A 15945-nucleotide genomic window follows, 5' to 3' on the forward strand; every position below is an offset into this window, starting at 1 on the left:
TCTTAACATATTTCTATATTTGTCATGCTGTGCAAGAAAAATCAGATCAAAAGGGGAAAAAACATGAGAAAGAAAAAAGCAAGCAAACAACAACAACAGAAAGGTAAAAATACTATGCTTTGATCCATAGTTCTCTCTGGATGCCGATGACTCTTTTCATCACAAGTCTATTGAAACTATTTAGAATCACCTCAATGTTGAAAAGAGTCAAGCCCATCACAATTGATCATCTCATAATCTTATTACTGTGTACAATGTTCTCTTGGTTCTGCTCACTTCATTTAGTATCATTTAACGTAAATCTTTTCAGATTTTTGTGAAATCAGCCTATTCGTATTTTGTCATAGAACAATAATAACATTCCATTCCATTAATATACCATAACTTATTCAGATATTCACAAACTAATGAGTATCCACCCAATTTCTAGTTCCTTGTCATTACAAAAAAGGCTGCTACAAATACATATGCAAAAATGTTTTTAGCAGGCTTTTTGAAATGGATGATAGTTTAGAAGATTAACATGTAACTGGGGGAAAAAACAGCAAGTTTTATTATTAGGGTCTCACTTCCAAGGAACATAAGGAAAAGTGATCAAAGCAGATTTCTTTTTAAAAAATTTTCTCTTTATTTTTGTTAAAATTTTTATGTTATATAGGTACAATCATTTTTAAATATATTTCCATATGAATCATGTTAGGAGAAGAAAATCAGAAAAGAGAAAAACCATGAGGAAAAAAAAATAGAAGGAAAAAATGGTGAAAATTGTATGCTTTACCTACATTCAGGCTCCATAGTTCTCTTTCTGGATGCAGATAACATTTTCCATTCAAAGTTTATTGGAACTGGCTTAGATCACAGATTGCTGAAAAGAACCAAGTCTATCATAGTTGATCATCACATAATCTTGCTGCTGTGTACAATGTTTTCCTGGTTCGCTTTCCTCACTTAGCATCAGTTCATATAAATCTTTCCAGACTTTTCTAAAATCAGCCTGTTCATCATTTCTTATAGAACAATAATATTCCTTTATTTTCATATAATATAACTTATTCAGTCACTCCTCAATTGATAAGCATCCACTAATTTTCCAATTCTTTGCCACCACAAAAACAGCTGCTACAAACATTGTTGCACTTAAAGCAGTTTTTTCTTAGAACACGTAAATTTTTCTTAGAAGAGTGTTAAATCAAACCTCTAAAGGAATTCTGGAGCCACAGAACCCACAAAAAAGATAGGAATGAAACAATTTTCCAGCCCTAGATTGTGATATTCTTCTTTAAAATATACTGTTCTCTAGGAGCAGATTTCTGGAGGCAACTTTCTTTTCAGTTCAGAATAATCACCCTGAATGCAGCCAAGAGTTAAAGTCCAGATCCTTTATTGTCTTCTTCAAAATAGCTAGGTTAGCTTTCTTAGAGGCTTATCTCTCTCCTTGGTCCCCAGAGCTCTTGCTGTTAGTCCTTTGTCTCTTCCAGCTTCTGCCTCTAGCTCCCTCTGAATCCAAACCCTTCAAGCCAGCACAAAGGTGGAAAATGGAATGAATCTGACTCTGCCTCCGAGAGAATGGGCTTGTGGGTTTCTGTATCTGGACCTGAGAGCTTCTTGCTTATATGCTGTGCACTGAGTATACTCCAATCATTACATCATCAGGAAACTATTATTTGTTGTAGAATTAAATCAATGCTAAATTAGATTTAACCATTGTCTCCTCCATTCCACTTAGTACCTTGTTTCAAGTTCTGGCCCATAACATCTTGTAGGATCAGATCAATCATATTGAACTGTTAAATTAGATAATTATTGTCTCTATCAATTCCATGGCCTTAGTACCTTGTAAGAATCATAACACTAGATAACTTAGAAGTACTTTAAGAAAGGTCTGTCTCAACTGGATAAAAGGGAAGCACAATCCAGCGTAAGTATATTGGGGCAGCCAGGAGTACTATATATAGATTGAAGGTGTGAGCTGACATTAATGTGATGATATGTAAAGAAAATTAAGGAGTGAAAAAAAAGAAATCATATTGGGAGAAGAGGAAGGGAGGCAAGCAGAATGAGGTAAATGAAAGACCCATTACAGTATAGGGAATGAAGGGAGAGGGTAAGCATTGTTTTGAACTTTACTCTCATTGGATTTGGTTCAAAAAGGGACTAAATGATACACATTCAGTTGGGTATAGAAATCTATCTTACCCTACATAAAAGTAGGAAGGGAAGGGAAATAAATATGGAAAGGAAGAGGAGTGCTTCAAGAAAACAGACAGACTGAGGGAGGTGGAAGCAAAACACTGGTGAGGAATGACAAGAGTTAAAGGAGATAGAAAAAAAAAAGTATAAAAGGGAAAAAAACAGAATGAAGGGAAATATAGTTACTTTGTTGTTTGTCCTTCATTCTCAAAGAGGACAAATTACAGACATCACAAAGGTGATGTTTTGATTTGCAAGTGAACTGGATTTAATGAGGGAGTCCTATGAAAAGTCACTAACTTTGCTTTCACCTCTATAGCCATCTGCAATCCAGTGGCAAGAAACAGATCTGGTTGATGGAAGTAGTATTGTTTGCAGTGGGAGACCTTCGCCTTTTTAAGCTAAGATCTTTAACAGGTCTCAATGTGACAGAGACCATATCCAAGTAGTGATTAATGCTAGGTAAGAAATGAGACAAAAAAATGGCCTCTTTTACTTAGTTTAAAAAAAAAAAATTGGGGAGGGAAGACCCTCAAGATTTCTGACCAACACAAAAACAATTATCATTTACTTTCATTCTGAGTTATTTAAAACTCAAACAAGGACCAGGTGAGGCATGAACTGGGACATACTCTGGGCCAGTGAGCCAGAATGATTTGGGTTTAAGGCATGTTCAAGCAGCTCTATTTGAATCCTAATGGGCTTTATCAGAACCCAATTCTTTCCAGTGCTATATTTCAAGAAATCATAAATGAAACTACACAGGATAAAAGAGTCAATTGCCCTGAATTTTTTTAAACGCTAGAATAAAAAAGTAGGGGAGAGAAAAAAAAAATCTAACCCATAAACTCCCAAGATATCTTGGGAGGTTTTTGTGAAGAAAATTTATATTGATGATCATAGGAATAAATGAAGTTTTTCTTAAAATGATAAGTAACATCTATCTAAAACCATATATGGAATGGGGATAAGCCAAAAGCATTCCCAGTAAGATCAGGGTAAAACAAGATTGCCTATTATCACCACTATTAGTTAATACTGTACTAGAAATGTTAGCTTTAGCAATAAGAAAAACAAAATCGAAGGAATAAGAATAGGTAATAAGGAAACAAAATTAATATTCTTTGCAGATAATAGATGGCATATCTAGAGAATCCTAGAGAAACAATCTAAAAACTACTAGAAACAATTAACAGTTTTAGCAAAGTTGTAGGACATAAAATAAACCTACATAAATCATTGATATTTCCATGTTAACAAAGCCCAGCAGCAAGAGAAATTCCATTTAAAATAACTGTAAATAAAATATCTGGGAGTCTACCTGCTAAGACAAGTCAGGAACTATATGAACACAATTACAAAACACTTTTCACACAAATAAGCTCAGATCTAAACAATTGGAAGAATACCAATTGCTTATGGAGAGGGCGAGCTAATATAATAAAAATGGCAATTCTATCAAAATTAGTCTATTCATTCAGTGCCATGCCACTTTACATATTCAACTGGGTATAAAAATTACTTTACAGAGTAGAAAAAAATAAAAACAAAATGTATCTGAAAATACAAAAGGTCAAGAATTTCAAGGGAATTAATGAAAAAAAAAAATGCAAAGGAAGGTGGCCTAGTTATACCAGATCTAAAACTATATTATAAAGCAGTGGTCATTAAAACCATTTGGTACTAGCTAAGAAATGGAGTACTGGATCAGTGGAATAGGTTATATTCATAAGACACAATAGTCATTGACTATAGTAATCTTGTATTTTATAAAGCCAAAGACTCCCAGCTTCTGGCATAAGAACTCATTATTTGACAAAAATTTCTGGGAAAACTGGAAAACAGTATGGCAGAAATTAACCAACATCTAAACAGCCTATCCCCAAAATAAGATTATAATGGGTTCATGATTTAGACATAAAGGATGACACTATAAACAAATTAGAACAAGGGATAGTCTACCTCTCAGATTTGTGGAAAAGGGAGGAATTTATGGCCAAAGAACTAGAGAACATTATAAAATGCAAAACGGATAATTTTGATTGTATTACATTAAAAACTTTTTGCACAAACGAAACCTATCGTAGCTAAGATTAGAAGGGAAACAAAAAGTTGGGGGGAAATTTTTAGTCATTGTTTCTGATAAAGGCCTTATTTCTAAAATATGTAGAGAATTAACTCAAATTTATAATACATGCCATTCCCCGATTGATAAATGATGAAAGGATATGAACAATTTTCAAATGAAGCAATTAAAGCCATTTCTAGTCATATTTTTTGAAAAAATGCTCTAAATCACTATTGATTAGAAAAATGTAAATTAAGACAAACTCTGAGGTACCATATTTCACACTTTTCAGATTGGCTTATTCAGATAGCAGCTTTTTTGTGGTGGCAAAGAACTGGAAATTAAAGGAATGCCCATCAATTGGGGAATGGGTGAACAAGCTATGGTATATGAATGTAATGGAATACTATTGTGCAATTAGAAATTATGTGCAGATAGATTTCAGAAAAGCTTGGAAAGAGTTACATAACTGATGCTAAGTGAAGTGAGTAGAATCAGGAGAACATTGTACAGCAATTGTATGATGATCAATTATGACTGACTTGATTCTTCTAAGCAATACAATTTCAAGGTAATTCCAAAATCACAATGGAAATCATGTTATCCAAATCCAAAGTGAGAATGATATGAAGTCTGAATGCAGATCAAAGCATATTCTTTTCACTTTTCTTGCTATTTTGGTCCCCACCCCATCAGTTTTCCTCTTTTGTTCTATTTCTTCTTTCACAATATGATTAAATATGGAATTACGTTTAACACGATAGCACATATATAACTTGTATTAGATTGCTTTGCCATGTTGGAGGTAGGGGATGGGAAGGAGAAAACTTTGGAACTCAAAATCTTATAAACAATAAATGTTGAACACTATTTCTACATGTAATTGGAAAAAATAAAAATACAATTTAAAAAAAAAACTCATCAAATCTGGCCTCAGACGCTTAACACTGCCTAGCTGTGTGACCCTAGGCAAGTCACTTAACCCCAATTGCCTCAGCCCCCCCCCAAAAAAAAAAAAAAAAGGTCATTATCAGAATAGAACCCCAAACCATAATTTATTTAGTTGTTTTTCAATAATGGATACTTTCTTTTACTACTTTTTTGCCACCACAAAAAAATATTGCTCTTAATATTTTGGTGTATGTGTTTCTTCAAAAATTTCTCTACCAATTCACTCTCAAAAACCAGTGCTGGTGACTAAACTGAAATTATTTCCGTAGTGTTCTTGTTATAAATATCTATCATGTATTATAATTTGTAATAATAAAAATTCTCCACAAAGTCTTCCTCCAATAATGATATGGAGGTTACTCTGGATCTTTGTAAGCTGTGTCAGAAGAACTTAAGTTTTTGACTATTAGACCTAGTCTGTTTCCTGAGGCTCAATATAACTAATCATCATAGAAGTACAGTACCAGTAAAATTGGCCATATGGTGATGAATTCTTTTGAACATGGCAATCCAAGAAAGAAAGAAAAATAAATTTTCCTTGGTCCTTTGTGGCCCTTTTTGATTTAGCAGTGATAGTGGCAGAGAAGAAGGAAAAAAGTCCTAAAGTCATACAGTCAACATGGGAAACCTCACCCGGCCCGGACACGGAAAGGATTGACAAATTGATAGCTCTTTCTCGATTCTGCCCATTAAAAAACACACACACACACACATCAATGGAATGTTTTTGTTCAATGAGTATGCTTAGTACAGTAAGGATATAAGACATTATTTTTGTTTATTAATAAAAAGATTGATTGGAAAAGCATTGCTTATTTATTACTCTAAATAATAGTTCTTCAATTCATAAGGATCAGTCACATAGAAAGGAAATAGATATGGTTTTTTTTGAAATTCCTAATAGTTTTATAGAGGGGATTTAATTAAATTAGCAATGCCAGCAGAATAGATATAACATAGTTCAATAACCAAAAACAAAACAACACATTTTCATGATGAGTATAAACAAAAAGATGATTATATAAAGAACAGTAGCAATATGCTCCTACATCTGCTGCATGAAAACCTAGGTAAAATAATCCAAATTAAATTAACATATAGTTTTAATTTTTTTCAATTAAAGCTTTTTATTTCACACACATACACACACACACGGATAATTTTCAACATTCACCCTTACAAAAACCTTGTGTTCTAATTTTTTTCTCCTCTCTTCCCCCTCCCCTTGATGGCAAGTGATCCAATAACATATACTTTAAAAATAAATTTTAAATTTCAACTGCTTGTTTTTCCAGCACCTCACTTTCAAATAGAGCCTCTCCTAAACTCTGTGACTTATTCCTTATAAGAAAAATTTTTTTTAAAAGGATGGGGAAGGGGGAGAGGAATTCAGTGGCATTAGCCAATACAACTGAATCTGAAAGTATATGCAATTTTCCACATTGTATTAACAACTCTTGAGAAGAAAGGAGGAATATGCATTTTTTCATCTTTTCTCAAGGGACAACTTAGTCATAATTATTTTTAGCATTCAGTTTTAGGGATTATTTTTGCGGTTGTTCTTTCTTCTTACATAGTTGTAATAATTATGCATTTTTTTTACAAGTCTACATAGTTATATAAATTTTCTAAATTCTTTGTCATTTCTTTTTTTTTTTTTTTTTTAATTTTTGTATTCATTTTTCCAAATTACCCCCCCTCCATCCCCCCGATGTCTTTGTCATTTCTTACAGCACAATAGAACCCAATACCGTAATTTATTTAGCTCTTCTCCAATAATGGATACTTTCTTTTACTAATTGTTTTGCCATCACAAAAAAATACTGCTCTGAATATTTTGGTGTATGTGGGTCTTTTATTATTACTTCTGGCCTCCTTGGAGGTATACTCCAAGCTGTGGCATATCTGGGTCAAAGTATATGGGCATTTTAATCATATCTTTAGCATGACTCCAAATCCTTTCCAATGGTGGTTAGAACAATTCACAGTTCTTCCAACAATGTATCCCCTAAAGGTATTGTTTCCACCTCTTGTCATCTGTGCCAATTTGCTAGATATGAGGTAAGCCAAAATAACTCTGAGGCCTGACTTTTTTTATTATCAATGATTTAGGGGCAGTATTTCATGTAACTATTAGTAGTTGGCAAATCTGAGAATTTTCTATTCACAGACTTTGAGTACTTAATTCCTGGGAAACAGTTCTTAAACTTTTATATTTGTATTAATTCCCTATACATATTGGATATCAGATCTTTATCAGGAAGTCAATGAAAAATTCCACAAATCCTCCCATCCCAATCAATCACTTTTTAATTTATCTTGGTGCACTTTTTTCTGTACAAAAACTTTTAAGTTTCCTAACATATATTTTAATACTTGACTTTAATACAAATATTAAGCATAGGGAGAGGAGCAAAAAAAAAGTTGGAAAATACGTCCCAGACCAGGAAAATATTAAAAGACAGAAGAGGTTAAAGCTATATAAAAATACAAAGAAGGCAAAAATCTATACATCATTAATACTTTCTTCAAGACTTGGGAAATACCAAATGGTATCACAAAAAAATAAAGATGACTATCTTAAGACAGGAAACTGATTATTGATGCGTATACTGATTACTGATCAGTTGTTAACTGTCAGATAATCAACTTGTTTGAATAATAAACATCAGTATCAAATTAGAATAAATGAGAAGCACAAGCCATGAAAATGTATTCTGACTTTTTTAAACAAGCTATTGATACAAAAAAATATAAAATGGATAAAGAAAAAAAAAACATTAACTAAACTTTTTACCATTTCTTAAAGAAGTTTTAACTAAATTAACAATAGTTTAAACTAAAAACATATTTGCAAAATCTTTTTCAGGATGAAGGAAAGTGAACAGCACCCTCTTATAAAATATCAAAAAGTGATAGAGGTAAAAACAAGTTAGCTATATAATCCTGAGGATATTTAAGGAAACACGCAACACACACACACACACACACACACACACACACACACACACACACACACACACTCACTCTCTCTCTCTCTCTCTCTCTCTCTCTCTCTCTCTCTCTCTCTGTCTTTTTCACACACACACACACTTTTTAAAAAATGGAAAAGTTTGATCATATTTCTACAAATTTTTATTTATCGATGACAGTGGTATGCTGCGTGAAGAAGTAGACACCAATAAAGAGAACAGGATTATAGCAGAAGATGGCCTAGATTAGAATATACAATAGGAAGTAACAATTTTAAAGAGATTGAAGTAGTGACTCTTAAGATTAACTGAAAAAGAAAAAAAGATATGAAACCACTAGGGGGAAAAAACACCCAATTCATATTGCTTTTTAAAAAAAGTCAATCAGGAATTTCAATAAATCACAGATTCCTATGCTTTTTTCTTTTATGTGAAATCTTCATGATAATGATGGAGATAAGAGTTAACATTTATATCTTATTTAACCAGTGCTAAGCACTTTATAGACATTATCTCATTTTATCTTCACAACAGCCTTGGAAGATAGATGTTATTATTTTATAGATGAAGAAAATTGAGGCAGACAGTGGTTAAGGGACTGCCCCAGGACATCAGTATCTCAGGTTTAGGATATCAGTATCTCAAGCTCAGGATCTGAACACAAGTCTTTCTGACTCTAGATACAATTCTCTATCCACTACTCTATCTAGCTGCCAATTATTCACAAGAATAACTGACATATAGAGAGTAAGCCTGATAAAAATATGACAAGGGAATAGAAAGGGTTTTGCAAATGAAATTTTACAATAGATTTTATCTTTATACTGTATACTTAAGAAGCACAAAGAATATAAAAATTGCATTATGCTTTTTTTTTTTTTTTTACTGGCTATTAAAAAAATATTTGGCAGAGCAACATACAGCCTTAAAGGTTTGCTGTTTAAGGTGTTTCGCAAGTTTAAGTCAAGATCATAAAAGATTACTTGATACATGAAACAAGAGAACTTTGTCCTTTGATTCTCTGGCTCAACAAAGCATAATAAAAAAAAAAAAGTCAAAAATAAATTTGCTTACATCAAACCTTGGAACACTATAGTGTCTAAGAATATAAGTACTATAATCAAGAGTCTATTCTAATTACTTATATAGGAAAAACCAATTAGATAAAAACTGCCTATGTCATAATACAATATGGAATTAATAACACATTATATAGTGCTTTAAGGTATACAAAGCTAACCCTGAAAAGCAAAGCAAGGAAAAAAAGACTCAGAAGTTAAGTGACCTGTCCATGGAAACATAACTAGGAAATATATGAAGTAAACTCCAAGTGAAAATTTGGCTGAAAGTCTAGCTAATGACTGTGTTATGCTGTTTCTTGATAAAACTAGTTCATCAATACATATATCTTGGAGAAATGCTATAGACAAATGGTGAACTGGGCTTATAAGTGAATAGGAGAAATAATAGGTTGGATTGCATCTGGGAAATTGCACAGTAATTGCAATGGTTCCAGCTTCTCAGTGAAATAAAAAGTCATTTTTAAATACCAATATTCTTTTAGTAATTCCATATGGTTATGAATGATGGAATTTTATAATCTCTGAAGAATCCTAAGTCCCATACTGAAAGGGCGATAAAGAGAAATATGGTGGGCATATCACTAAAAACTATTAGCAAAAATTAGTATAAGATTTATCAAAATAAAATTGTATAGAAGAGCCCTGGCAAGTCTCTTAACCTCCCTGAGCCTCAATTTCATTTGTAAAGTAGGTGTAATAGGATTGTTGTGAGAGTAAAATAAGATATTCATATAGTTCTTTGCAAATCTTAAAGATGCTATATAAATGCTAGCTGCTATAAAAATAATTATTGTTATTATTTCAGTCAAGGGATGATTAGGACATGGCTTAGGGTAGGGGTGGTGTGAATGAAGAGAAGGGAGGGATATTTTCTCCATAATATCACGAATTTTGACAATTTAATGAACGCAGGTAAAAGAAAAAAACAAGGCTAACACTACAGTGATTGGAAAACTAGTGGTGTCTTCAACAGCAACAAATAAATTTAGAAGAGGGACAAATTGAGAGGAAAAGAAGATGATGTAGATATAGAACTGATGGGGCATCCAGTACAAATATCCACCAGTAAGAAGGCAAAGCAATGGGTGTGGGTGATACAGATTAGGATGTGCCTGTGCTTGTGAGTAGATATAGATACATAGATAAATAGATTTAGGGATCATCTGCATAGAGATGATAATCCATGGGAGATGATGAGACCAGAGAAGGTATCAAGAGCAAAGAGAAGAGGACCCAAAATAAAGCAATGGAGAACACCTATGGTGAGGGAACAAGAGATGGATAATGATCCAATAAAAGACAATAGAAAAAAATCAAAAGGTTGGGGAAAAACTCCAATAAACCCAAGACAATATCATAAAAGTCAAAGGAGAAAAAAGTATGTAGAAAGAAGCAGTGGCCAATAATGTTAAAAACTAAAGAGAGGTCAAGAAGTCCCTGATTTAGAAATTAGTGGTAACCTTAGAGAAAGGTTTCAATATCAGAAAACAGATGGCAAAGGATTGATTGCTAAGTTAGAAAGATGTAAAGAAGAGAAAACAATGAATAATAATAATGATAACAGCATCTAGCATTTATATAATATTTTAAGTTTTGCTAATGGTTTCATCAATATTACCTCATTTGATCCTTACAACACACCTGTGAAGTAGATATTATTTCCATTTCCATTTTATAGATGAGGAACTTGAAACTTTGAGTGGTCAAGAGACTTATTAAATTCACACAGGTAGCAAGTATTTGAGGCAGAATTGGATTGTGTCTTACTGATTCCAGACCCAGCATTTTATCCACCTATACCATTTAGTTGCCTCCTAGAAGAAGCACCTTATAAAATGTAGAGAGCTTTTTCTAGAACACTGGCAGTGAAAAAAGAGATGTTAACACGGAGCAGCTTAACAGGGCATAAGGGTCATGTGAAATTTTCTCCTTCATAATAATGTTATTGATTGTCGATTGCTTTTGTAGCATCTTCCAATACATTTCTTTTCCCCTTTCCTAGCTAGCCTGGAAGTCCATCTTAAAACAAACAAAAAGCAACAAAAACAAAACAGTTGAACAAAATCAACCAATACAAGGACTGTGTTTGGCAGCAGATTGTAGAACTCCACACACATAGTCTACCTTGCTAATGACAAGACATAGTGCATTTTCTCATCTTTTCTCCATGACCAAGTTTGGTCTTTTTTTTTTTTTTTTTTTCTTTTTTCCCTGAGGCTGGGGTAAAGTGACTTGCCCAGGGTCCCACAGCTAGGAAGTGTTAAGTGTCTGAGACCAGATTTGAAATCGGGTCCTCCTGAATTCAAGGCTGGTGCTCTATCCACCACTGTGCCACCTAGCTGCCCCCCTATCAGTGTTATTTCAATCGACACCATCACATTGTTCTTTCCATTTATGATGCTGCTGTAGTCACTGTATATATCATGTTTTTTGGTTCTGTTTACATAAGGACTCCCAAATTCTCTGAATTCCTCATATCCATGGTTTCTCATGGCACAGCAATATTGTTACATTCACCTATCGCTATTTAATTACTCATTCTCATTCAAGTGAAATTATTTTTTAGCAGGGGTCATGACTTGGGACTCCTGAGTATGTTTGTAGGAAGCAGGGAAGGAGTCAGTGAATATGAAAAAGAGATGACAGAAATGGGAGGCTATTTGAATGGGCCAATTCCTGGAAAAGATGGAAGGGATTACTGGGAGTGAAAGGCAGAAGTAGAAAGACTAGTCTTGGCAACAAGAACTACTACTTCAACAGAGACTTTAGCACCATGTAGAGGAAGCAAGGTAAGACTAAATTAGGGAACAGAGGAGAAAAAAGAGCTCATAAGAGATAACCCATATTGAGAAAATTCAAGTTTTCTACAAAGAGGGAGGAGGTGGTATGGGAGTTTTGAAGAGGAGAAAGATTGGAACAGCTGCTATGTGGGATGGGATAAAACCAATTAGTTGAGAGAATAAGAGGCCTGCCATGCAACAGAAAGGGGCAGTTTGAATTAGATAACCTGATTTTTTAATTAGTATAAAATTAAATCTATAAGTTAATTTTGGTGGAATTGTTATTTTAATTATATTGAGACAACCTAGGTATGAGCACTGACTGTTCTGGCTAAGTTATTTTTAAAATTTAGATAGCATTTTGTAACCCAATATATATACACATATTAAGTGAGCTTAAGTAAAGTCTCAAATATATTATGCTTTTTGTAGTTATTTTGAATGAGACTTCCACTTCTATTTTTGGTTCAAGGACTAATTATTATGTAAAAATGCTGTTGTTTCTGTGGATTTACTTTATAGACTAAATTTCTGCTGAAGCTATTAATTATGTCAATCAGTTTCCTGATTCCCTAGGATTTACTAAGTAGATCATTATGTCATTAGGAAACAGAAAGTTTTGTCTCAGCTTTTATCTATCTGTATGCCTTTAATTTCCTTCTTTTGTCATCATTATTGTCAGCCCAGTTGTGTGATTTCCTTCAGAGGTATTCAGCAGCACTTGAACAGAAGTAGGAAAAGTATATGGTAGAAGTAATCCAGGCTTGGAGTTTGGCAAGGCATGAGTAGTGAAAAAAACATGACAAAGCTTTAAGAGGGCAGAAAAAAATTTATAGTTTAACTGATAACTATGTCCTACAGTAGGAAAAAAAAAGGCAGACCAGAGAGCAAAGGCAATGGAATAATTAGATAATTGGTCACACAGTAATTATCTGAAGCAGGATTTGAACTCCTGTCTTTCTGACTCCACAGCCATCAATTTATCAACTACACCTAGAATGTTAACAAAGGTAACCTGTAGAGAGAGCCAGAACTCTTGGAGAAGTATACTTGAAACAAGATGTTACCTCAGTGGAATTGATGAGACAATGGTTTTCTAGTTTACATATATATTTAGTACTTAGTGTGGTGATGTGATGGTTCTCTAAGTTCATACATAATCAGTATGCTGTAATGATGTAATTACAATAAGGTATCTATTATAAGGGCTAAGAAGGACTGGAAGATAGACATTCTATCTTTGACAAGCCTGGTGGTAACTCTCATGCCTCCTGCACTAAGCTGAAGATTGGGCCAGTAATTATCTGAAGCAGGATTTGAACTCCTGTCTTTCTGACTCCACAGCCATCAATTTATCAACTACACCTAGAATGTTAACAAAGGTAACCTGTAGAGAGAGCCAGAACTCTTGGAGAAGTATACTTGAAACAAGATGTTACCTCAGTGGAATTGATGAGACAATGGTTTTCTAGTTTACATATATATTTAGTACTTAGTGTGGTGATGTGATGGTTCTCTAAGTTCATACATAATCAGTATGCTGTAATGATGTAATTACAATAAGGTATCTATTATAAGGGCTAAGAAGGACTGGAAGATAGACATTCTATCTTTGACAAGCCTGGTGGTAACTCTCATGCCTCCTGCACTAAGCTGAAGATTGGGCCAGAATAAAGAATCTAGACTTTATTCTTGACCATTCTCATGGTGTCTATCCAGCTGAGACCAAGACCTTCCTGGAAGACCTCCAGAAAGCTAGCCTGGACATTACAGAAACCAACTGTATTAAAAACACAATTATCAAAATATTTTTAAAGTCCAAGGACCCCAAGTTAGGAATTTCTGCTCTTGAAGATTAAGGAGGAAAAAGGGGATGTTGAGTTTAAATAATCCACAAATTAAAACATTAGCAAAAATAGCCTAAGATTACATAAGCAAACAAAAGTAAAAAATATTTCAGTAAGAAGCTATTTAATATTATTTTAACTGAAAAGTGAATGACAGGGTAGAGTAACAGATGTCGGTTTGAGCGCCAGATTCTGACTTTTTCTTACTAGCTGTATGACTTGGGACAAGTCACTTAATTCCACACCCACTTAACCACCCCCCTTTCACTTTTCTTGCGTCTGCCCTCTCTCCCTCTTAGACTGAAGTTGCAGATCTGCTAGAGGATGCTTCTACATTCATAGCTGCCCTGAATCTCAAGGAAATTGCAGGTATGCCTCCTCTCATAATTATAACTAAAAATATACAGATCACAGAATGACAGGGCAAAACTAGAAGGGACCTCAGAAGCCATCTATTCTAATCTCTCATTTTACAGAGGAGAAAACTGAGGTCTAAAAATATTAATGATTTGCCCTAAGTCAAAGAGGTAGCAAACATCAGAGCTGGGATTCCCCTAGTCGGATGCACTAATTTTTCCATGGTATCAGTGTCCCAAATTATAATTTTAAAACTACTCAGACATTATTTAATTAAACAAATATTATATATAGAGGGAAGTTATCAAGCTTTGCCAGCATGTGATTAGATTCAGAGATAGTTGTGCTATTTTATTTGGGGAGTACTTTAACAGTTTACAATCATACTACTCTTTTCCTAGAACTCTAGATCCTGTGTAACTAGCTAATCATCTAGGATTCTCTAATGAGTTAGTAAGTATGCTAAGGATAGAGGAAAAGAGTTGAATGTTTAAAAAAAAAAAAAAAAAAAAAAAAAAGGTCCCTTGAAGCTGCTTTATATAAATAAAAGATAAATACTATAGCCCCTGTTTCAAGGAATGTTGAAGGTCTTTTATATTTGGAAATAGCATAAGATAAGAAGGTACAGAAATCTTTGCTTGGATAAACAAGCAAATTAATCTTCAAACACATATTGACATAAGCATCAATGCTTTAAATCAATCCTCATCAGTTCCTACATGGACTGATACACAACAATTTTCTAACTGGACTTTCCAGTTTCCAGTCTCTCCATTTTCAAATCCATCCTCCACAAAATGCCAAAATAATCCTTCTAAAACACAAGTCTTGACTAAAAGTCTCTCCTCAGCTCCAAAATCTCCAGAGGCTTCTTACTGTTTCCAGGATAAAATACAAACTCTTCAGGTTAGCATTTAAAATCCTTTCGTCTTAACTCAAACTTACCTTTTCAGGCTTTTGGAACACTGCTCTCTCATATATGCCACTTTCCTGCCAAACTGTCCTATTTGCTGCCGTTTCTTGAACTTGACACACTTTCTCTACAGATCTCCATATCTCTGTAAGGCAATCCCTGACATAGAGAATATATTCTTTATCTCCCCCTCTTAGAAAAGTGGCTCTCAAAGTAGGAGCCTCAACTTCACCTCCCAAAGATGGTAAAATAGGTGACATCCTGGTTTTGCCATGATAACCAAATGTGGGCCTTGTTTCCCATATAATTAAATCTACCTACTCTACAATCCCCTAACAATTCCTATTCCCCTCTTCTGAGCCAGGCATAGTCCCTTCACAACAGTTTTAGTCTAACCACTACCCAGATAACCAAAACATATATTATCTGGTATAAAGTAGGAATTTAATAAATGCTTGTTGGATTGGACCAGATGTTTGTGACACACTAAGGAGACCACTTCATTCTGGCATGAACTGGAAAATACTGTTATAAACTATTAAACTTTTATTTTTGTAGTTATATTCTGAAGGTCATATTTAACATGATATGTCTATCTGTGTAATAAGTCATGCTACAACAGTAATGTATTATCTATACCACTTATGGTACTAATATGCCATTATTATGAGAGTTTGGTTTTACTAATGACTTATTGGTTTTATGTGAGAAAGCTGATTAGAAAAAAAAGTGCCTAAAAAGTTAGTAGCCTTTTTTTATGTATTAGGCAAAAAAGGTAGAAAATA

General features: G+C 33.8%; 1 protein-coding gene across 4 annotated transcripts in view; it reads right to left on the reverse strand.

The window, feature by feature from the left end:
- Positions 1-15945, reverse strand: part of FAM118B (family with sequence similarity 118 member B) — a 104908-nt gene that overhangs the window by 85099 nt on the left and 3864 nt on the right. The window lies entirely within an intron of this gene.

This window comes from Sminthopsis crassicaudata, chromosome 3, assembly GCF_048593235.1.
Source record: "Sminthopsis crassicaudata isolate SCR6 chromosome 3, ASM4859323v1, whole genome shotgun sequence".
NCBI classification, from domain to species: Eukaryota; Metazoa; Chordata; class Mammalia; order Dasyuromorphia; family Dasyuridae; genus Sminthopsis; species Sminthopsis crassicaudata.